This window comes from Pongo pygmaeus, chromosome 5, assembly GCF_028885625.2.
Source record: "Pongo pygmaeus isolate AG05252 chromosome 5, NHGRI_mPonPyg2-v2.0_pri, whole genome shotgun sequence".
In the NCBI taxonomy this organism is placed as follows: Eukaryota; Metazoa; Chordata; class Mammalia; order Primates; family Hominidae; genus Pongo; species Pongo pygmaeus.
In genome coordinates, this window is record NC_072378.2 from 132,386,468 (window position 1) to 132,412,153 (window position 25,686).

General features: G+C 36.8%; 1 long non-coding RNA gene across 3 annotated transcripts in view; it reads left to right on the forward strand.

Moving 5' to 3' along the window:
* The window catches only part of LOC129039324 (uncharacterized), an 82,609-nt gene that overhangs the window by 48,864 nt on the left and 8,059 nt on the right, over window positions 1-25,686 (forward strand). The window contains exons 2-5 of one of the 3 annotated variants that reach the window (XR_010126790.1): window positions 7,587-7,704; window positions 7,922-8,026; window positions 17,762-17,878; window positions 23,890-24,170. This is a non-coding gene — a long non-coding RNA (uncharacterized LOC129039324). Of the gene's footprint in view, window positions 1-7,586; window positions 7,705-7,921; window positions 8,027-10,772; window positions 10,863-17,761; window positions 17,879-23,889; window positions 24,171-25,686 lie in introns of those variants that run through there. The other 2 variants (XR_010126789.1, XR_008503309.2) reach the window with 2 other exon arrangements.

Here is a 25,686-nt window from a genome sequence, read left to right on the forward strand (position 1 = left end):
AATTTCATATTAATATTATAATCTAAATTTATAAATACATTACATATTTTTAAAGAGCAGAATCATAGAATAAAAAAACACCATATTTGAATGAAGATTTGCAAATTTTTTTTTTTTTGATGGAGTCTTGCTCTGTCTCCAGGCTGGAGTGTGATGGCACAATCTCGGCTCACTGCAACCTCTACCTCCCAGGTTCAAGTGATTGTCCTGCCTCAGCCTCCCGACTAGCTGAGATTACAGGCACACACCACCACGCCCAGCTAACTATTGAATTTTTAGTAGTGACAGAGTTTCACCATGTTGGCCAGGATGGTCTCGATCTCTCAACCTCATGATCCGCCCACCTCAGCCTCCCAAAGTGCTGGGATTACAGGTGTGAGCCACCATGCCTGGCTTGAGCTTTTGTCAAATTCTATATTCATAATTGGAAAAGAAACATTTGTCAGACCAAATTAAAACCCATTAAATTAAAAAAAAAACAACCCAATTACATTTTCAAATTTCAGCAACTCATCTCTGAGCTGCTCTCTCTAGGTCTCTTCTGTGAGGCATCAGGGCCCCAGAGAGATGTTTTTTCACTCCCAGGGCTACCGTGGTGGCTGCTCAGTAACGATGTAGCTGTTTCTACATTAGATGATTTAGAACACATGTAGAATTACCTGTTTCAGACTCATAATGGATTTCCTTCTTTCTTTTATGTGCAGCCTTGGTTACAAACTGGGATAAAAACAGTTTACTTAAACACAGAAGCAAGTAAGACTGGAAGGTGGTATTTTTACAATGCTTTTCCAAGAAAACTATATTGAGTGGAACATGAGGTTTAAAACGTTATTTCAGCATCAATGAAATCTCATTACAGACTTCAGAAGAGATCCAAAGACCAATCATGTTTAGCTCGCACTTGATGATCCCTCATGGTGGCCCTTCCTAACACAGTTTGAAATCACACATCTTTAGTCCTGTAGGTTATTTGCTCCAAAGTATATATGCATTGTATTCTTTGTGAGTAATGTGTGTAAATATAAATGGACCCTAGAATGATTTGTGTCTGCCACCAGGCATGATTCTGGGTGCTTAAGGAAATGCATCTATAGAATGCCTGTCACCAAGACGAAGGCCCTCAACATTTTGTTGTCATTTAATTAATGCAGACTGATTTTAATTCAGTCCAGGGATATTTCAGTCACAACATAAGTAGAAGGTAAAATTGAGATCTAAATACTCATGTATTAATTTCAGTGTTGAATAGAGAAAGAGCCGTATCTTTGCCTCTTAAGTGTTTACAGTTCTCAAAGCATTCAGAACTTTGAATGCTCCATATGATTACTTCTCTCCATTACATGGATATCCAAAAGTTCATTAACGGGTAAAGGATGAAAGGACTTGGAAATGAGATTGTCAAGAGAAGATATTTGAGACCTAGGGTCTGTGGCCTATGTTTTCAATTTTCTCCCTTCAGAGTATTTTAAAAATTAAAATGGAATAATTTTGTTTTTATATTACACTTTATGTAAGGATGACCTGAGCCATAGACAGATAACATTTGGGGTAAATTTACAGAAGGCTTCTTGTAAAAATAAAAATCTGGTTGTTAGTAATATTTAATAATACACTATTATGATGGCAGATATTTAATGACCTATTTATAAAATAAACTATTTCATTTCTTAATATTATTTAAAGTTACTTGTGGGAGCCAACTTATCAGATATTGCCCATAGATCCAAGTGAAATCAGGGGGAAGGCTAGGAGGAAAAAAAAATATCTAAAATGCACTGTGTAGCTGTTTTGTTTTTTAAGAATTTTAGAGATACTTCAGAGAAAATTGGAGATATTGTAAAAGAAAAATTTAACACTGCTGCTTTTATCTATTGATATGGACAATGATTTGAAAGTTGACTAAAATTGATGCTTATTCTATTTCATACATCCTTTGGACAACGTCGTGATTGTTTAATTTTATTTTTTATTCTAATTTTAATTTTATAGAGATGAGGTCTTGCTATGTTGCCCAGGCTGGTCTTGAATTCCTGGCTTCAAGCAATCCTCTGGCCTTGGCCTCCCAAAGTGCTGAGATTATATGCATAAACCACCACTCCCAGTGCCCAGTGATTTTTTAAAGACTATATTGTATGTAGATTTTGCAACATGAACCAAATGCTTTGCATTTTTCCAAAGATTAATCATATTGAAATGTACTTTTCTAGATCCTTAAAAACATAAACGTTATTTGGGGGCTTATGTACTAGGCACTTGTTAGGCATTAAAAATACAAAAATAAATAGGTGTTGTCACTGCTATCATTCAAGGCATAGTATATGCAATTGGTGTCAATATGACTTTTCACGTAAACAATCAGATACAGCCAAAGAAATGACTCTGAACTGCTAAGAATTACATGTAGTCTTGCAATACAGAAAAACTAACCTAAAGTATAAAGAATGAAGGAAACAATAAAGGTAAGAACAGAAAATAATAAGAGTAGAACACTCAGTATAGAAGAGCAACACCATGAAAAGGTAAGTTCATTGAAAAGGCTACTCTTTCCTTAGTTTCCACCCGCCTCCTGCCAGGGAAGGCTTTTTGAACCCTTTTCAAGGGTGGAAGGTCCAAATAGAGTCCCAGTCTTGATGAACTTTTGAGGCAGAGATTAGTGATTCAGGCTGCCTGAAGTAGCTGGAATTTGTAAAGCAGGGTGCCAGAGAAGACGAAGCTGTATGGAGGGCGTACACCAAAACTCTTTGTGAGGATTCACTATGCATCTTTGGTTTGGGATTAGCTTGGCTTGTGTAGGACAAGATTTCATGAGACCTACCTGGGATCTCCTTCTATAGGGCTGGATAGTGATGGCAGAGGGTTGTTAGAGTTCTGGCCCAATAAGAGAGCAAATAAAAGATATATATCTATATGTCAATTGTATATTATGTCCATATACCTAGATAATAGTGCACTGTCTCTAAAAAAGTAGTATAAAATAATTTGTCTACATGAATGTGTGGATGTTCCCCAGGTCTTGCTGGAGTAATTCCCAGATATAGAATTCTTCATGACTTATCCAGTCTTACAATTATGAAATTAACATTAATCTGTAAAGCAATGGGTAAGAACTTGGCAGAGGCCACCTGATCTTAAAATGTAATAATCTTAATCTAGTACTAAGTCAAAGTAGAGAAGGTTTGAATTGGGTTGACAGTTCCTCAAAACAGATTTTTTAATGAACTTTCAGTTTTAGTTTTTAAGAATTAGAATTTCAAGAGAAATTCCTTCATCCTAATTTTGCATTAAATATCATATTCTGTGCTATGTATAAAATCTTTTGATATAGACTTAAAAGCATTGAAAAGACTTAAAAATTGGAAACAAAAGGAAATAAGAGTTTTCAGGAATAATTTTGAGTTTAGATAGAAACCAATAATATTCCTGAGTTGAAAGTTTTTGCCTCAAATATCTTCAAATTTTGGAAAATAAAAAAATTGTCATTTGTTTTATTTAGAATGATGTTACTTTTGGTTATGTTTTATGTGTTACTAATACAATAAAAAGTATGGGTATAAGACAAGTCCAGTCTTGAATTATTAGTGGAACAAAACATGAAGACCTCCCAGTATAAAATAGGCTCTGACCCGTGGCTAAGTGTACTTCACAGCTGTTTGGCCTTTTCAAAAGTCCTGCTATCTTTATAATGCACAGTTTTAGCTTTCTGTGTTGCATTGTGTATATCTATGGTTATTCATGCTGAACAGAGAACAGTTTATATATGTTTATTTCTAGCATCTAAGCAACTTGACTGGTACTTTTTTTTTTTTTTTTACTTTCTGTTAGTTCAGATGTTTGCAACCCTATTTGCATAAAACAGGGAAAAGGCTTATGCAGAGTGGCTTTCCATATTGAGTACTGATATTGCACAGACATTCACAATTATTTATTATGTTTATAAGTCCTTTATAATAGTCTATAGAGTTAAGATGTTTATGGGAACCAAGAATACATGGTTTTACCTTTTATGGGTTGGTCACTTTCCTAATGAACTTGCCTTTTCATTTGGCCAGGTATTGGTCTTGTCAGCTATAGCACATCAAGGTCTTCCAAACTTCACACAACTAATAAATAGGATCCATATATCACAATTTCTCAGTTATGACTGTGTCAATTTCCTTTATATTTTATTCATCTTTTTCATGTCTAGCTATGAAAAGAAATTCGTTTCCCATAAATCACTTAAAAGCATACCATGTAATAATTACCACCTACATCACTAAAGATTTGTATATCAATAGTTGGAATTTACTTTATTTTTTATTTTATTTTATTTTTTTTTGAGATGGAGTCTTGCTCTGTCACCCAGGCTGAAGAGCAGTGGTGCAATCTCGGCTCACTGCAAGCTCTGCCTCCCGGGTTCACGCCATTCTCCTGCCTCAGCCTCCAGAGTAGCTGGGACTACAGGCGCCCGCCACCACACCCAGCTAATTTTTTGTATTTTTAGTAGAGACGAGGTTTCACCATGTTAGCCAGGATGGTCTTGATCTCCTGACCTCCTGATCCTCCCGCCTCAACCTCCCAAAGTGCTAGGATTGCAGGCGTGAGCCACAGACAAATTTTCTTCACTTAAAGTTTATTCTAAGTAGAAAAATGACATTGAGAGTCTATGGTAGCTTGTTTCTTTGTGATTTTTTGCAATTTTGTATTTTGAGCTCGTCTTCAGAACTTAATCTGTGATAATTTTGTGACACCTGGACTGGGAGTGTGTATTCCTCCAGGTAGGATATTGTTTGCTTCAGGCAAGCATCCTGAGACATTATTTATCTACTAATGATTTAATTCCTTATCTTGGGCTTTCTCAGACCCCACAGGTCATCTAAAGTTTGATCTTAAAACCTGTAGCCTTGAATACCTTTTCCCCAAATCCAGATAAATAAAGAATAAAAAGTTTTCTTGATACTTCTCTTTTCTAAGACCTACATATTTTCTAGATGCTCTCTCCTGCCTCCTGCCCTGGAGGATTCAGCTTTATCTACAAGATCTCCATTTTAACTCACCACTTTGAAAGTATCTAAGTTAAAACTCAGTTGTCTAGGTTTCAGGGATCAGAAAATGCCCTCAGGGCAGATTTAATTTCAATCCTCATTTATCCCTCTGTTAACTGCTTCCTTCTTGGACTCTGGAGACTTATTTTCCTTTTTACTTTCTTTTTCCACAATGCTCTTTCATTTGGAAATGGTTTACTTAAATATAATTCAAATAGAGAAAAAATATACAAAATACAAACTTTTTTTCTGCATGGCATCACATTTATTTATGAAATTTAGCCGTGGTTTTGTACTCAGTTTTTTTCTTTGTATTTTATGAACATACTGTAATTTATTTATCCATTCTATTTGTTGATGGACAACTGGGTTATTTCTAATTTGGGGCTTTCACAAATAATGTGAACATTTCCATCATGTCTCTTAGTGAATCTATGTATTCATTTCCGTTTGGTATATAGCTATTACTGGAAATGCTAGGGTATAAATATAATCTTTGGCAGTTTTTCAAAGTAGTTGTCCTAATTTAAATTCCCATCAACAATGTGGGAAAGTTGGAGTTGTTCCACATCCTTATCAACATTTTTTATTATCCATTGTGTTTGCTTATTTGTTTTACTATTAGCCATTCTGATGAGTGAGCAGCGGCAACTTACTGTTTAATTGGCATCTCCCTATTGGTTATTTTGTACCTTTATGTTTATTGCCTATTTGACAATCCTCTTTAGTGGAGGATAACTAGTTTAGTGAGAAAACTTATTTGAGTTATCTTTTTATTTTTTAGGAGTTCTTTTTCTATTCTGGCCATGAGGTCTTCATTAAATATTGCCAATATCTTCTCTCATGCTGTGACTTTTCACTGTTTGAATGGTACATTGATAAATGAAGTTTAATTTTAAAGAAGTTTTATTTTTTTAATTGTTTTTCTTCATCGTGACTGCTTTTTTTGTCCTGTTTAAGAAATCTGTCCCTTCCCAATGTATGAAGCTATTCTTTCATGTTATCTTCTTGAATATTATTGCTTTGCCTTTTGTATTTACACATCACAGTTCACATGGAATTGATTTTCCTGTACTGTTGTAAATCAGATCATACATTTGGCCCACTTGTTTCAACATTCTCTCTCTGTTCCATTGTTTCTACTTGGTCCTGCATCAATACCACACTGTCTTATTTACTGTAACCTCAAGATAAATCTTCAAATCTGGCATTTTGAGTTTTCCTATTTTGTTATTCTTCAAGAATTGTTTAACTATTCTTGGCCCTTTGTGGTTTCATGTAAATTTAGTACCAGATTTTCATTTTGGGCGTGTGAATCCTGAATATCTGGGACAGGGCTCAGTTAATTTAGAAAGTTTATTTTGCCGATGTTGAGGACAGGCGCTCATGACACAGCCTCAGGAGGTCCTGATGACTTGTGGCTAAGATGATCAGGGCACAGCTTGGTTTTATACATTTTAGGGAGACATGAGACATCAATCAATACATGTAAGATATACATTGGTATCAACCAGAAAGGCGGGACAACTTGAAGCAGGGAGGGGGCTTCCAGGTCACAGGTAGTGACAGACAAATGGTTTCATTATTCTGAGTGTCTGATTAGCCTTTCCAAAGGAGGCAATCAGATATGCATCTATCTCAGTGAGCAGAGGGATGACTGAATAAAATGGGAGGCAGGTTTGCCCTAAGCAGTTCCCAGCTTGACTTTTCACTTTAGCTTAGTGATTTTGGAGCCCCAAGACTTATTTTCCCTTCACAGGTCAAAATTATTTATTAAGAATTTACTGAATTTGTAAATTAATTTAAGGATATTTAAACTTTTGCAGTATCAATTCTTCCAATCCATAAAGATTTACTGAAATCTTTTAAATTTCCCCCAGAAATGTTTTATAGTATTGTATAGAGGTCTTATACATGTTTTTTAGATTTATTCTTGTGTATTTAATTTTATTGCTTATAAGTGTTATCTTTTTAAAATTACATTTTCAACTAGCTTTGCTAGCATATGTAAATACAAATGATTTTTATATCCTGCAACTTTGTTAAATCGACTTATTAATTCTATCATTTTATCTGTAAATATTTGGATTTTTTACATTCACAATCATATTTTCTAGTTATGTGTTTTATTCTGTTTCCTTTAATTAATTAACAAGGTAGTGAGTATAGTTGGTTTTAGAAAACATCTTAGTTTTATTTCCAAAATCTGGGGTAAGCTTTCAACATTTCACCAGTAAGCATTATGTTTGCTGTAGGTTTTTTCTTAGACAACTATTTCCAGTTTAAGGAAGTCCTCATTTATTGCTAGTTTGCTTAGAGCTTTTATAATGGATTGTGGTTACATGTTATCAAAATTTCTGCTCAATTGTATTGTCTTTTGTACCTCTACTGTTCCTTAAATCCAAAAGATACAACTTTAGTCTTGTGCTGGAGTCTTGTCAACATGGGGGTGGTTTTAAATGTCTAACTAGTCTATTTCCTTTAAAGACTTGTATCTAATCTTCCTGTTTATAGTTCCTCACACCCTGTCCCCATGCATTTTTTTTTTTTTTTTTGAGACAGGGTCTGGCTCTGCTGCCCAGGCTGAGATGCAGTGACATTACCATGGCTCACCACAACCTTGAACCCCTGGGCTCAAGCCACCCTCCCACTTCAGCCTCCAGAGTAGCTGGGACTACAGGTGTGTGCTAACATGCCCAACTAGTTTCTGTATTTTTTGTAAAGATGGGTTTTCTCCATGTTGCCTAGGCTGGTCTGGAACTCCTGAGCTCCAGTGATCTGCCTGCCTTGGCCTCCCAAGGTGCTGGGATTATAGGAGCCACTGCACCAGGTCCTTGCCCCCATGCATTTTTGTACTGCCGCTTCTGAGTATTTGATGCCTTTTTTTTTTTCCCCAGACAGAGCCTTGCTCTGCTGCCAGATTGGAGTGAAGTGGCGTGATCTCGGCTCACTGCACCCTCCGACTCCCTGATTCAAGCGATGCTCCTGCCTCAGACTCCCAAGTAAGCTGGGATTACAAGCATGCACCACCAAGCCCAGCTAATTTTTTGTATTTTTAGTAGAGATGGGGTTTCATCATGTTGGCTGGGATGGTCTCAATCTCCTGACCTCGTGATCCACGCGCCTTGGCCTCCCAAAGTGCTGGGATTACAGGCGTGAGCCACTGAGCCCGGCCGATGCTTTTAACTCTTTATAGTTTTGAGGGTCCATGTCATGAATCAGCTTTTTCCTTTTTGGCCTCCTCATTCCTCTCCTCCTTTACCCCAGCTCTGTTGACAATTAGTATTTAATTTCTATAACTTGCCATATTATTTACCTTATTCCTTCTGCTTTCCACCCTCCAAAATTTTTATTCATTCATTTGACAAATGTTTTTGAGTTAGGATTGACAGATTTAGCAAGTAAAATTTCATGACACCAGTTAAATTTGAATTCCAGGTAAACAAGAAATAGATTTTTTTTTTTTAGTACAAGTGTGGTCCAAATATTGCATGGGACATATTGTGGGATATATTTATACTAAAAATTTATCCACTCTTTATCTGAAATTCAAAGCTAATTAGCCTTCCTGTATTTTATCTGACAACCTTATTATGAGTATCTATTGGATTAGCTGTTGTTGCAGGTATAGATACTACAGTGGAGATAAAAATTGTTAAAAAAATCCCTGCTGTCAGGAGCTTACATTTGACTGGGTAAGATATTACACATAATAGGTAAATCATATAGTATGTTGGAGAGTGATAAATGCTGTCAAAAAGAAATGAAATAGGCAAATGAGTATCAGATATATATGGACTGGAATTTTTCTTTAGATGTGTTAGAAAGAATGTCAAAGTGAGAGTGAAATTACAGCAGGTACTTTAGCTGAATAAGTTTGTGGGGGAAGCGTTTTCTAGGAAGAAGGAGCAGCATGTGTAACCAGAGGCAGGAGTGCAGCTAGTGTGCTCATGGCAGGAGTGCAGTTAGTGGTCCCAGTGGATTAGCAAGGGCAAGAGCGGTAAGATGAGGTCAGGATGGCAACAGGAATCCAGACAAGGTAGGGAGCATTGGGGACTGTTGTGAAAATTAGGCTCCTTTGAATGAGGCATAAGGGTAGTATTTAAATATGACAGATATTGTTAAAAGACAAACCTGCACATGTACCCTTGTACTTAAAATAATAGTTTAAAAAAGTAGTAAACCCTATAATTTATATTTGTATAACCTCAGCTTCAACAACATGGAGCAATGAAAATTTATTCTTATACCTCCTTTAAGTAAAACATTTTTCATTTTATTTTTATATGTCTCCATTTGGTTATCCATATTACATAAATATACATTGCTGAACAGTGTATTTTAGAATTCTAATAAGCATTAAGAATTTTTTTTTTTTGACAGAGTCTTGCTCTGTCACCCAGGCTGGAGTGCAGTGGTGCGATCTCAGCTCACTGCAACCTCTCCCTCCTGGGTTCAAGTGATTCTCCTTCCTCGTCCTCTCAAGTAGCTGGGATTACAGGCGTGCACCACCACACTTGGCTATTTTGTATTTTTAGTAGAGGTGGGGTTTCAGCACGTTGGCCAGGCTGGTCTTGAACTCCTGACCTCAAGATATCCACCCGCCTCAGCCTCCCAAATTGCTGGGATTACAGGCCTGAGCCACTGCGCCCGGACAAGAATTTTTTTTAAAGAGACATGACATTGTTATAAGAAGTGATCTGGTAGCTATGCTGAGAATGGACGATAGTGGATCAGTGGAAGCCAAGGAAGAGATTGCTGCAATAATCTAGGCAAGAGAGGATGGTGGTCATGACTGCTGATATAGCGGAAGTGATAGTAGTGGAAGTGGTGTGAAATGGCTCAATTCTGAATCATTTTAGGGGTGGGTCTAATAGGACTTCCTAATGGAATGGACATAAGTGTTACAGAGGGAGAACAGTCATGGATAATGTCAAGGCTTTTGGTCTCAAGAAATCAGAACCATGGTTCCGTTCTACAATATCGCTCATCTATTTGAATCCCCTCTTATCTTCTTTTTATCCTCATTGCTTTATGCTTTTTCATATTCCCTCAAGGATAACATAGTGTGGGACTTTCAGCAGGGGCAATAATAAACCTGTGTCTCAACCTGACATGTTTATCTAGAAGTCCAGAGTAGTTTCTATAGATAAATGAATTTTACTTAATTTTGATTCACAGAGAAGAAACGCCTTTGGAATTTCACTGTAATGTGATACTTTATTTTTACAAAGGTGATGGAAAATAAATGTCCCTGATCAAACCAATGTGGCTCATGTCCATGTAACACATGTGATTCAATTAGAATTTCCTTGTTGTATTTGGTTTCTATGGAGAGAGATTATTTTTTATTCCTGTCACTGCAACATGATATCTATAAATTAACTTCTACATGATTAAACTAGTCCATTTTGGTATTTTAGAATGACTGGTAGTAATCATCCAAGAACTTTTATGTGCCCCAAAAGAGATACTGCACACCCTACCTAAGTCTACAAGGAATTGGAAAACATCTAACGAATTGAAACAGATATTTAAAGTTTTTCATTGAGAAGTGTGATGAAGGTTCATTAAAAGAACTGGATGAATGCATACATTATTAAAATCAGTATTTTGTTAACTAGCATTTTTTCTGTTTGAGTATGACAAGCCAGAGTTTTATGCTATTATTGGCTACCCACTGGGCTTTTTTTTTTTTGTTTTATAGAAGAATGACAAACCTTAACTGGATTTGTTTATTTCTTTTAGGTATTTCCCATATCTTCCTGTCTTTTCCATGGCCAAAAATGATCAACTAGAGAACATTAAAGAAGAAATAAATTACTATATATTAAAAAATACATACTGTAAAATGTTCTTTACACAAAAATGTGACAACTTCAATAAGAGTAACTTGGACAACCTGAGGCATTAACTGAGGATCAATATGATGACTTTACATTGAGAATCACATATACCCTCTGAATAAATTTAAAAATGAAATATACTCAATCACATTATTTTCAAATTGTTGATGTGCATGGAAATTATCAGAGAACCAGAATATTCAAGGTTTATCTTTCCTGTTTTTGTCTTAAATCACAACTATGTGTTAAATAATTTGTATGACCTATTTCAGTGGCAGTATGTTAAATAAAATTCTGTTTGTATCTCCTGTTTTTGTGCTTCTCAAATTGAAGTCACTGAATCCTCAAGAATTCATGCTAGGTTGCCCTAATAGTTGATACTCCCAGATGAACAACGTGGAACTTCCTGGAGAATTCATCTTATTAGAATTAGAATTTTTTGTGAACACTCTATATATTTAAGCCAATATGTTTTGATATGGAAAACAAAACATGCACAAAGGAGACATAAAAGAAATTTCCACCTGCCACAGATCCCCTTGGGCTATACCTCAACCCAAGACCCTACGTGTGCCATTTTCTATTTGGTCACCTTGTTATAAATATTTAAGAAGCTCCTTCTGGTAGTTCACAAAAAAAGTTTCTGTGGTGCCAGCCCATTCTGCACATTCCCCGGGTTAGATGCTGATGATATCATATTCCACGGCTCTTGTAAAAGTGCCAAATATTTTAGAATAGCCTGCAGAGCACAATGTAAATGTGCAATTATCCTAAGTTTCTCAGTCTTCCTTTTTGCCAGAATATGCCTACTGTTGTCTCAATTAAATGACTTTGGATGTTTTCAGTCCCATGCAAAAACAATATTAACTAATACGAATTTAGAGCTTTCTTCTATGCATAAAGACCCCCCCTCTGTATTGTTGCTTTTAAGCATCGCAGCAACCCTCTGAGTTAGGTATCATTCTCATCCTCTTTGTAGACGAGAACCTGAGTACAAATTGCTCAAGTTATGTCCTCAACATCACACAGCTCAAAAGAGGAATATCCAGGATTTGAAACCAAATGGTTCTCCTTAGAGGTCCCACCTTTACATATTACTCTATTCTTCTTCTGGAAAGAATCATGAGGGGATAACATTCTTCGTTAAAAGGGCAAATAAAATATTTATAATCATGTCAAGCAGGGTTCATTTCTGCCATGTGACATGATTCTTTCTTAACTGGTGAGACTCCAGCAGCATACTGCAATCAGCTTACAAACAGCATTGACTTACACACACTCAGAGGTACACAGTCATCCCAAACCGAACCATAAAGTTGATGAAATTTGTATTCCTTTTCATGGCCCTCACCTTCCACATTCTTGACCTTTCTTGCTACATTATTCCCAATTGCTTTCTAACTTTCTCCTTGTATAACCAGAAGAGAATTTGATGCCAGGCTTTATAGTGTGGCAGATGGATTCCACATTAGGTTGATGCAAATGATTTTCAGTTATCTGCGTTATCTCAACTGAGCATCTTCATTCAAGCCTTTGGTTTTATCTCTAAAGGAATAAATTTGAGTTCACTGGAATAATCCAAGGCTTTGATTTTATCTCTAATTGAATGATTTGAGTCCATTCAGTAACCACATGGCATAATTTGAGGGTGGGAGGCCCTTGAAATACTCCATCTCTTCACAAGTTACTCTATTTAATGAGACTATGTGAGGGTATAGATGGCCTAAAGGAATGACATTGCATAGTTTCTTTCCTTGTTTAGAGCTACTCTCCTTTGGTAGAACTAAAGCTAACAGTGGTCCAACAGTTGCTGCAGCAGGTATTTTCCAAGAGTTTCTGGGCGCAGAAAGGTACAAACCCCGTTGTTATCATTGTTTTCCAAGATTGGGCCAGGTATCTAGGGCACTTGCATTCCTTCTAGACACTCAGCCCACCATCACCACCTGTATAGAGCCTTCCAGGTCAAACAAGCCATCTGTGCATTCTGACATTGTGACATTATGATAAGCAGCATTGAGTAGGAGCTTTTACAGAAATGTGACTCTTGTGACATCCTGAAATACCTATGTGTTTTGTATTACTTTGATCTCTGATAAGAAGCTACTGAAAACAAAACTCTCTTCCTTATTAAAATAGGTGCTGCAGGCCGTGCGCAGTGGCTCACGCCTGTAATCCCAGCACTTTGGGAGGCCAAGGTGGGCAGATCACGAGGTCAGGAGATCGAGACCACGGTGAAACCCCGTCTCTACTAAAAATACAAAAACAAAAAAATTAGCCGGGCATGGTGGCGGGGTGCCTGTAGTCCCAGCTACTCAGGACGCTGAGGCAGGAGAATGGCGTGAATCTGGAAGGCAGAGTTTGCAGTGAGCCGAGATTGCACCACTGTACTCCATCCTGGGTGATAGAGCGAGACTCCGTCTCAAAAAAAAAAAAAAAAAAAAAAATAGGTGCTGCAGTGAACTTTTACTTAGATTATACTCAGTTTTTTATCTGTTTATAATCTCCCACCAGACTCATAGAAGTCAAGACCTATTTTTTTCTTTACGTCCTCTGTACTAAGTAGAATACTTGACAGAGAGAGAGGGAGACAGAGTGCTAAGTAAATGTGGAATGAATTAATTAATGAATGACAGACTGAATAAGTATATTTATGTTGAATCTATATATAACTAAATTCTTCCAAGATCAGACGATATTGGGTGCGTTCAGGGTGGTATGGCCTTAGATGAACTTTAACCTCTATAGAAGTATGCGTAGAATAATTCTCCAATAGGTTTTATGGAATACCATAAAGTATCCTACAGAATTAGGCAGCAAAATTTGTGCTACTAGAATAAGATGCAGGCCTAGGTAAAAATAATCCCATTTATCTACAAAAATTTAGGATTTAGGTTATAAATACTTAGAACATTTTCCTGAACAAGTCCCAGTTGTTGAAACATTTTAAGAGTCCTGCAAAAATTTCAAAAAATGCTTTTCTTACTCATGGCCTAAGTTGTAGTAAAGAAAGCACAGTGGCCCTTCATCACTTATCACATAGGGTTTTAGTCTTGTTTGGATTATATGTAACTCCACTCTACCCTTCCAAGCTAATATCCTTTCATTTCCCAACATGTGGCCTTTCTCCATGCACACCAGTACCCTCAGTAATCTCTTCTTATTCACCATGTTGGGTTCTGTATGGGCTTTGGAAATCCCAGTCTTACCCTTTGTATAACCCTTCCCCAACCCTTTCTCTATCTTCTGCAATCAGCTTCTGCCTACGTTCCGGGTCCAGCTCAAGTCTTTCCTTCGTCATGGCTAATTCCCTGACAACTCTTGACTTCCTATTTGTTCTTTTGCTGAGTCCTAGTACACATATTGTTAGTGTCACAGTCACAACCTTATTTCATCTCTCCTTGCCCTGTTTTATTAATTTTATGTACACATGTAAACTCTTTGAGGGAAGTGATTGTGTCAAAACCTCTGAGTCCCCTGCAAAACCAAATAAAATGCTAAGCACATAAAAGGATACTCAGCAATATTGCTTATGAGAAAATAATAGAGGTTTATTTTTTATTGTTTTATAGACCTCTTCATTGATACTGTTTATACTGATTTTTTCTTATGTTGTCTTCCCAAAAGTTAAAAATATTTGTCAAACTTCTTCTTATGACCTTTCATATCTTCATGCTATGTCTTTACCAAATGATATCCTAAGTTGTCTGAAAGGACATTTTGTCTTCCTGTTTGGAAACTTCCTCCACATTCTTCCCCTAGACATCAACACTTCTTTTGGAAACACTCTTTGTATGGTTTCCCTTCTCAGCATGCAAAAAGCACAGTCTGTATGTTAAAGGGTTTTCACAACTTTTACATTGTGGTATGTCTGAAACCCAGGAAACTATGTGGCCACGATGAAATAGATAAACAAGGAGTATACTGAAGATACTCTTAGTAGAGAGACTATTTTCCAAACTTTTCATTTAGAGCTAAAAAGTGAAATGAGTAAAGGACTGAAAGATAACCCGTAAGTTTCAACCAGCACTTTTCCAGGTATAAGAGAGAATGTGAAATTGCTGACATTGGTTTTTAAAAGTTTAAAAAGATAAAAGGAAATAGTACCTGTAATGGTGGCTTTTAACTGAAATTAGGATCAAAGCTCATCCTTCCCAAGTATAAAGTGCAAGCTTTCAAGATTGTTCTAATTTTAATATAAGACAACTTACTATTTATTGTCTGCTTTTTACTGGCTCATACCTCTCTGTGCAGTTACATCCATTTGAAATGTCTGTATATGTGGGGGAAAAGCATATTTTTATAGCTTTTGCTTGTAACTTGGTAGTATGACTATTTTCAGTTATTTCCATTTGTTTAGCAGCTGAACTGCTTTAATATTAATTAGAAAGATCAGTCTATTATTCAGATCCCCACATGGCTTTATACAGCGCACCTTCTAACATGACTTATTGTACTTGTCATCTATCATAAGGTACCATGTTGTAGGTATTTGGTTTCTTGATTTAAAACCTAAAGAGTTCCAGATTTTAAATGATCTCTCTCTACTTTGACAAGGGAAAATGGACTAAAGGTATCTCTTTCTATTTTTCTTTTTCTTTTGAGACAGAATCTCATTCTGTCACCCAAGTTCAAGCAATTCTCCTGCCTCAGCCTCCCAAGTAGCTGGGACTACAGGCGGGTGCCACCACGCCCAGCTAATTTTTTTTTGTATTTTTAGTAGAGATGGGGTTTCACCATGTTAGCCAGGAAGGTCTCGATCTCCTGACCTCGTAATCCTCCTGCCTCAGCCTCCCAAAGTGCTAGGATTATAGGCATGAGCCACCGCGCCTGGCCACCTTCTCTTTCTATTTTTTGTATGAGGAAACTGTAAAGGTAGACTGACCTCAAGTATGGAACTGGGTCACTTTGAAACTCTGCCTTTACATTTTCTGCTTTCTAATTATTCTGCTCTTCGAATTTCCGTTGTATTTTTTAAAGACAAGTGGGTCAAGATGGCTTTTTAAAAAGAATTTCTGTTCTTTAGATTTAGACTTTATAGGTGCATGAGTCAATATCGTGAGTACAATGATTAACCACATTGTATGTAATTCTCAAAATGTTTATTTTATTTGGGTATTTTGGTTGCAGATGGCACAGCCTTACTGAGTAATTAATTGGCCAGGAGAAAGATGACCTCTTAGGGCTGGATTGATGAGGGTCATGCGAAACATCCCAAATGCCATGAAACAGGAATGAGTTCACGTCAATAGAAATTATTTGAAGAATATATTGAGATTAGGGGAAAATAGTCATGTGTATATACTTGTTATAGGAGCAGAGTCAACTTTATAAGCATTTTAATAGCCACTTTGTATATCTGCTAGACCTGGGTGAGGATGATAATTATGAATAACATGGATGCTGTCATTGAAAGGAGAGAGGAAAGTAAAAGCAGTTTAGAAGATTCAATTTAAAAACAACTTTGTTTAGATACTCTATTAACTTTATGTAAAAATTTCAAGTGCCTGAAATAAAACCTTTGTGTATGCAAGTCATTAGGGTTTGATTGACACAGTCAGATTCAACTAGCAAAACAAACTTAGTATGTTGCTTTTTTGGAATGTTTCTTGACTCCAATACTACTACTGCATTTATGTTTCCCTGATTTTGGATAGGTTTATGTTTCTTAGACCAAGAGCCAACTGAAAAACTCTTAGGATAAGTGTTCAAATAATTTCCTATTTATGATTTCAAGAAAAATGTCATTTGTTACAGATTACAGACATAGCTATTTGGGGGGTATCATTAGAAATCTGATTTTTACTATAAATATGGGCCAGCCTAGAATTCAAAACTCTTTATCATACTGTTCAAAATCAAACATCATTTAACATCATTTTTGTGTGTTTAGATATTTCTATATATCATCAGCTCTGAACACCTTCTTTATTCTAATACTCTTCAAAAGATCCAGAATTACTAAAATGGTATACATTCAGAAATGCACACAGCTTACAACCTCCTAATGGCAGAACTAGGGACTCAGGTCAAGAAAAGAATTGTAGTCATGCAAAAACTGGAGATTACTGTCATGCGCAGCTGAGTTTGAGATATGGCAATCTTGGGGAAAGGTAAGTTTTATCTGACTTTAAAAGACATAGAAACCCTTTAGAATCATATTTTGTTACCACAATCAAGAGACATAAAATTTTATCAGGTGCCTTCTCCTCATCTTGTAGCAGGAATGAGAAATATTTCTACACTCAGAAATCAAAACCTCATCATCCCCTCTACAAATATCTGATAACTTACGATAATTAAACCAGGAAATTTTATAATTGTAGCTGTCTTCATGTATTTGTTTCTTACATGCTACATAGGTTGGTATCCATTCAACAAAAAAATCTGTTTAGGTAATAATACAGATCATTTCTCACATCTACATTTCCTTGTATGGGAGAAAAAGAACAAGTCTAGCTTCTGAAACTATGTTCCTGAGATGATTTTTCTTTTTTTTTTTTTTTTTTTTTTTTTTTTTGAGACTGAGTCTCACTCTGTTGCCTAGGCTGGAGTGCAGTGGCACAATCTCAGCTCACTGCAACCTCTGCCTCCCAGGTTCAAGCGATTCTCCTGCCTCAGACACCCGAGTAGCTGGGACTATAGGCGTGAGCCACCACGCCCAGCTAATTTTTGTATTTTTAGTAGAGACAGGGTTTCGCCATGTTGGCCAGGCTGGTCTCGAACTCCTGACCTCAGGTGATCCACCCACCTTGGCCTCCCAAAGTTTCAGGATTACAGGCATGAACCACTCGGCCCAACCCTGTTCCTGAGATTTTTTAGCAATGCTATGGATTCAAATTCATGCCTTTTATAATGTGCTTTCACTTGCTTCATGTTGTTGGCCCTTTCTAGGTGTCCTTCTGAACAGACCTTCACATGGATGATACTTGTTCCGGGAGAATGCAGCATGAACACACAGATTTGGTCACAATAACGAATGCTCCTTTAAAGACCAGCTGAGGAGGCCGGGTACGGTGGCTCACGCCTATAATCCCAACACTTTGGGTTGCTGAGAAGGGCAAATCAAGAGGTCAGGAGTTCGAGACTAGCCTGGCCAACATAGTGAAACCCTGTCTCTACTAAAAATACAAAAATTAGCTGGGTATGGTGGCAGGCACCTGTAATACCAGCTACTCAGGAGGCTGAGGCAGGAGAATCGCTTGAACCCGGGAGGCAGAGGTTGCAGTGAGCCGAGATCGTCCCACTGGACTCTAGCCTGGGTGACAGAGCAAGACTCCATCTTGAAAAAAAAAAAAAACCTGAGGAAAGAAAGATATTATTTTAGCACATTATTATTACTGATGTCACTTCCTCCTTCTTTCTTTGTTTCTTTTGTCTTTTTCTCATATGAAACATCATGTCATTCCTAAAGAGGAGAAACTCACAGGCCAAAAATGTAAGGCTTTCTCTGTGTCTGAGAGGAAAATGTTGTCATTTAAAATAAAATAGCTCTTACCAAGAAGAACAGCCTTCCTGAGTATTTCATTCCTGGGACTGTTTGCATTCTTTCTCAGTGAGCTACAGTGATAGGCATCAGAACCTATTTATAACAGGAAAGAAGAGATATTAAACTATTCAGTGCTATGTTAAGAATAAAACCCTCAAGTAATTGGATGGAATTTCTATGTGCCTCTTCCCGGCAAGCATCCCTTACCCTTTTGGGGGAGATGTGGCTATATGTCAGCCCTGTGAGAACCCAATGCAGGAACAGCATGTGATGTGAAAATGGAAACTGTCGGATTGAAACCATACATGGCGAAGTCAAAAAGAGACTCTTTCTTGCACTGTTTCAGAGGTATGCTGGGGTTATTTCAGTGCTGTAAGAATAAATAGAACTTGAGGCACTTTGGAGGATAATGTAAAAGTATGTGAGAGGACTCTGCGAATTTTCCAAGGCAACATCTTCCAGCCAATTGTCTTCTAGCTTTCACTCTGACCTTAGAAAACATGATTGCTATGCAATAGGCTCTGTGCCCTTTGTAAGCGCACACAGACTGGCCTGCTTGTTTAAAGACATGAGGGAAGCTTCTGCCTAATACTGTGTTCCTTAGGTTTGTGAGGACAGAAGTACCAAAGCAAAACAAAAAGAAACCAACAAGACAACCATGAAACTCCAAACACAAGACAACATTGTAAGTTACTGGATAACTAACGATAAACTACACAAAATCATAGAATGCATGACCAGGGTAGGAAACTAAAAAATCCTCAGTCTAAGCTCCTCTTTAGCAAAGGAAGAGAACAAGACAGAAGCTAAAATACTTTGCCCCATAACCTGGCCAATTATAACAGAATTGAAATCACTTCTTACAGCTTCCTGTCTCTGAGTGCAAGGGTGCCTTTCATTGGGAAACGCAAATCAGTACCAGAATTACAAATGGAAAGCATGTCATGTGGTGGTGCTGCAATGCGTCCAATCCTTTGGCAGTCCCTAGACCTCCCAATTCTGCAGCCCCTGTAGCTATGCAGTAGCCACAGATAAGCCACGGTGTCTTGGTGGTGCAAGTACTCAGGCTTGGGACAGCCCCAGGAAGAATAAAGTAACTGGGCATTTTTAGAGATAAAAATAGCCATTCAAATTAAAGAGAGGGTGGTGCTGGTGCCGTGTAAAATAGACAAAGATACAAGTTTAGATAGTAAAAAAAGATGATTGATGGGAGGTGACAGTCTTTCCCTTGTATTATTTATTTGTCTAGCATTGAGATGTCCTCTTTCAATTACATTGGCTTTTAATACTATGAGAATTGGCCTGTTTAATAGCAAATTTTTTAAAGTCTGGAATATGCCTTTCTAGCTGAAATTGTATATGAGAAATACACTTCTTTTCTATAAAAGTATTTATTTAAGTTGATATTCTGGCTTTCCTGTAGAAACAAAGTCATGTCCACGTGGCCCTCAACATCCCAGAACTTCAGTATGGAGGATGGTGCTTTCTAGTGCTTGCATCTCTTCTTCTTGCCTGGGCACTACAGAAAGAAACTTTTCTTCTAATTCACACTGCTAAGCCATCAGACCTACATTAGAAAATAATTATTAAATCTATATCAGTCTGTGTTATGAATTTGGGTCTTCAGCCTATTTTCCTAAACTCTCCTTTTTGGTAACTTGATACGGCAAACATGTTCAGAATGAAGGAGAAAGGAAAAGCTAGATCAACCCTTTGGTTATCCTGGGTTTTATCTTAGCAGATTTTTGAGTGGATCAAATGAAATAATACATGTAAATGTGCTTTGGTAAACTTTAAAATGCTGCAACAATTAAAGATCCTATAGTGACTTTAAACATTAACTCGAGGAAGTTTGTTTTAATTGATAGTGTTAAAATATATAAAGAGATATATACATATCAGAAAATAATAAGCCCAGGCATGATGGCTCATGCCTGTAATCCCAGTGCTTTGGGAGGCAGAGGTGGAAGAATCACTTGAACCCAGGAGTTAGAGACCAGCCTGGGCAGCATAGTGAGACCTCATCTCTGACAAAATTTAAAAACCTAGCCAGACATGATGGTGTATGCCTGTAGTTCCAGGTGCTTGAGAGGCTGAGGCAGGAGGATCCCTTGAGACTACATGTTCAAGGCTGCAGTGAGTCATGATCACCTCACTGCACTTCAGCCTGAGTGACAGAGCGAGGCCCCATTTCTAAAAAAAGAAAGAAAGTATACTAATGGCACATGTGTTACACTAGTAGCCAGGCACTGACCTCAGTATGCATACTGATTATCTCACTTGATCTTACTAACCTTGTAAGGGGAGTACTATGATTATTATTATTATTTCCACTTTAAATGTGAAAGTTAAGGCTCAAAAAGATCATACAACTAATAAGTGGCAGAGCCACAGACATTTATAACTCCAGAATATATGCTTCTGACCACTAGGCTCTAATACATGAAATAGAAGTGATATATTTCATTGTACTGTAAAAACACTTAGTATATAACTTTATCATTCTGCTGATCATATGCTAAGCATATCAAGTTTTGTTTGGTTAGGCTTTCTTTCATTTTAATGACAAATCTTGGAAGACAAACTATGCTATGTTCTTTATGAAGGGAGTTCAGAACAAAATAGGTTGTCATTAACTGGCAAACATCAGTGATTCATGTGAAAGACTATTATCTTTGGTGATAGAAGGAGTGCTAGGCTAAGGACCCGGAGCCAGGAATCTGCCATTTCCTGGCTGTGAAATTTATGTAAGTGATATTACTGGAATACATAGTCTACACATCCTTTCTAGCTCTGAAATTCTATGGTTCTCTTATAGAGCCCTTCAATTGAAGATCAGGCATTGTCTATTTAAAAGGCGCATGTAATTCAAATCACAGAGAAAAATGTTTTATACTTGGTTGTGATGATGGCTGTACAACTCTATGAATATACTAAAAGCCATCGAATTGTACACTTTAAATGAGTGAGTTTTATGCTATGTGAATTAAATCTTAATTAAACATATATGATAGCATATATATATAAAATAAAACACACACACACAAGTACCATCCTCCCATTTAAACATTATTTGTCATAAAAGCAGCAGCAGCCAATTGATATTAAAATGAATAAAGTGAAATATTAAAGTAAAAATGTAATAATATGTAATACAAATTACTCTGATAATTGTCAGTGTGATATAAGAAAAGATTTATCTCATGAAGAAAATAAATATGGTATGTTTTCTGGAATAGAGCTTTGAACATCTCTTCTCCAGAATTGCTCCTAATATCAGCTTTAGTGCAGGGCTGATGCCACAGAAATTGTTCTTTATGTTCAGTTGCACTTACACAGAAGGTATTCTACCTCAAGAGTGAGGTTGTTTTGAATGTCAGCTCAATTGTCCCGACTCCACATTCTGCAATTTCTTTTGATGTTTCTGTCATTCTCCTTCTCATTTTACAGCTAAAGAAACGGAGCAGAGAGGGATAAATTATTTATCCTTGGTCACTCAGAACTTAAGTCAGAGTCTAGATGCACACATTGCTACTAAATGGCACAATGATAAAAAGACACTCTACCTTGCAATATTTTAATTTAACACAATAATGACTTATATAGACATACACTCAAAACTTATCCTACATTTTTGGATACTGCCTGGGCCAATTGCTAGTGCATATTTTTGTTTGTGGGCATTGAGTTTACCCAGCCCTCTTTTTTGCCCTTATTTACAACAGAATTTGTAATTCTATTGGTGATAGAAATAAGAGTGAGTAGGTTCAATTTATAAATGAAGAATACTGTATATTCCTCTTTTCTATACACACAGAAACCCAAAGTAAAGAAACACACAGAAGTACACACAAAGTCCATTTTCTCCAAACATCTAGGTTTTTCTTACATCTTAGAGCTAACTCTGATAAGAGTGTTTTAAGATTTCTCCTGCTAAAGTAAAAATTGAGTCAGAAAATTCCTGATTCTTTTGTGAAACGAGTGTCTTATTACTGAACTAAGAAGATAGTTTTTCTAGTATTAACGTCATGTACAGTTTTGGTGTCAGGTGTCACATGGCCTCTCTGGAGATTCTTCCCCTTCACCCAGCGGCAATATCACAAATAAGGAAGCATGTTTCTGAAAAAAAAAAAAAAAAAAAAAAAAAAAAAAAAAAACCAAAAACCAAAAAACAAACAAACAAAAACTCAGAGTAGTTTTGCAAATAGTGATGATATAATGTGGATGCAGTATTGAATATCGCTCCCCAAGAATTCTGCACACATTTCGTTTTTAGGACGGGAAATTTCTATTTAGTCTATGGCTTTGTGTGTGAGTGTGAGCCAGTTTCTTATTCAGAAGCTGATGATGGCATATTTTTTTTCCATCTTGATTATTTTCTTGGGATTTCTGGCCATCCTGTTTAGGCTCCTGCTGTTAGCAGGTGGGTCTCATCAGCATCTAAATGCAGGGATTGAGATGCTCTATAAATGCCTGACTAAGGAGGTTAGAGAAACTTTCCTCTTTTACAAATATCCGCAGGATACAAGACCTCAAAAATGTATGCCTAGTCTTTGTAGACATTTCTGTAGAATATTTTTTTCTTTTGGGATTCTTGCCACATTTCCCTCAAGCCTTTTAAAAATATGATTTTTTTTTCATGTTTGAGACTAATTTTTCCCATTGTAGGTGAATATTATTTAAGGAGCAGTTATTTTTAGACATGAAACTAATGAAACTGGAAAAAGTACAAACATACCTTTATCACAGGAGAGATCTTCATATAAACCCTTTTCCCTCTTATGTTATATATCACAGAAGAAAACTTTCTTGATGTGCCAGTGTGAAGACTTGATATGGGGTGAACTGTGTACTTCCCAAATCCATATGTTGAAGCCCTACCCGCTCAGTGTGGTGGCATTTGGAGGTGGGGCTTTTGAGAAATAATTAGGTTTAGATAAACTCATGATGATGGGGCCCTCACAATGGGATTCGTGCCCTTGTAAGAAGAGACACTGGGAGCTTATGCTTGTGTGCTTGCATTCTGTCTCTCTTTCTTTCTCTGTCTTGTATGTGGGGACACAGGGAGAAGTCCACCGTTTACAAGATAGAAACAGCTCTCACCTGAAATAGGTGAGAAACAGCTCTCATTCTGCCAGACCTTGATCTTGGACTATCTAGTCTCTACAACTGTGAGAAAATTAATTTCTCTTATTTAAGCCACCCAGTCTATGATATTTTGTATGGCAGCCTAAAGTGACTAAGGGGCTTTCCATATAACATATATCTATGTAAATATGACTTGGTTACTTTGGGTACTTTGAGTACTTGGTTACTTGGTTACTTGGGTACTTTGATTACAAAGTAGCCAACCTTAATTATCCATTAAAAAAATCCACTGCACAAAATATCAAGAGGTTACAGCTGTAGGAAAAAATGTAGTATATTTTGTCCCAGAAAATGTTCATGTTTCTCTAACAGGTTAAGAGATTCAGTCATAAAATACTAGGACTCAGAGAGTTTATTGTATTTTACTTTCTTTTACCTCCTCCAGAGAGTGCTAAAATCAGAAAGGCAAAACAAGGTTAGAATGGAGCCCATGCAAAGAAAATATGGACCTGAAGAAAAACAAGCTATGGACTATCTTCTGTCTCATGCTAGCAGTGGAGTAGGAAAAGGACTCAAAAGACTTCTACTGGCCATAATGAAGTACCTGTTACTATATTTGCTTTCCTACCATAAGCAAATATAAAACTGGACAATGTATAGGCAACTGATCTCATGCATTTCAAGCAGCACAGGATTCTGATAATTAACAGAAGGAAAGCACATGAGGTGAGCTCTGACATTCACCCTACCTTTTGGCCTGGGGATACTTTTCTTATGATGGCACAAGAGACAGAGCCCAAGTAGAATGGCAGTCTTATTAAATTGAGGAGGCAGAGATCAGAGTTCTGGGCTCTTGACACAGCTAAATTTGCAGAGCAGGAAACCAGAAGAGAACTGAGCCTTGTGTGTGTGAGATGGGAGGTGGAGAGGATAGAAATATGCATAGAGGTTCACTCTGGATCCTTAACCAAGGGCTGGGCTGTGTGTGTAAGGCCTAGTAGAGTAGCTGCTAAGGGGCTGAGAGAGGAATGGAGATACCAGAGGTTGCTTTGTGCTGGGAAACACTGAAGCTCCAATTCAGCCAGAATAGAGAGTCCTTATTGCCTTGAGAATTTAATTGAGATCTTAGAAAAGCCACACCTTTTGAGTAAGGACCACATGTTGTGGTAAGGGTCTCATTCTAAGACTAAGGATCAAACCAAAATAGACCTATGATTATAAAGAATAAGACCAAACTTAAGAAGAGCAAAAAGTCCTTCTAGTAATTTAATTGCCTGTCAGTATAAAAGGCATTCCCCTTTAAAGAAATACAACAGAATCCAGCCTCCCGCAAGTTATAATTATATGTCCACCATATTATAAACAGTTACTTGACTTACAAAGAAACAAGAAAATGCGACAAATAAACAAGAAAAAATAAATTTGATTAAAACAAAGATGAGTTAGATATCATTCTAAACACATATAAGAATATTAAAAAACTATTATAGATAATGTTTAAAAACTATTATAGATAATGTTTAAAGACTTAAATGTAAAGATAATCTTAATGAGTGAACAGATAGGGTATCTAAGCACAAAATTGAGACCTATAAAAAAGAAACAGATGAAAATTCTAGAATTAAAAAAGCACAAGTAAAAGTTCCCTGGGTGGACTTAACAGCAGATTGGAGATGGTAGAAAATTGTCATTGAACTTGAAAACGTATCTGTAGAATTATTTAATCTGAAGAACTTTGAGAAAAAACATTTAATAAATTCCCCAAGCCTCCATGACCTGTAGAACTCTATTAGGCATCTGTCATTGGAGGGAGATGACAGAGTGGGGCAGAAAACAAATTTGAAGAATTAATAGTTGAAAAGTTCATAAATTTGATGAAAACTATCAAATCACATATCGAGGAACCTTAGCAAAACCCATACAAGATAAATAGAATGAAAACCTAGCAACATTAGAGTCAAACCACTGAAACCAAAGATATCAAGAAAATACATATTTTTTAAGTCTTAAGTACCAACTTTTGGGAAAGACAGTAGATTTTGCACCAGATTCACAATAAAGAAAGTGATTTTGTTATAAATCTCAGGGGGAAAGCAAAATTAGCTCTCAAAACTCACATATATTTCAGTCTATTTCATCATGATAAAGATTAATCAGATAAGGATTTGGAGCAGAGGTCATTACTGATAATAGTTGCATTTTGCTGTGCTGTTCTTTTTACCTATATCTTTTGGGAAGCAGG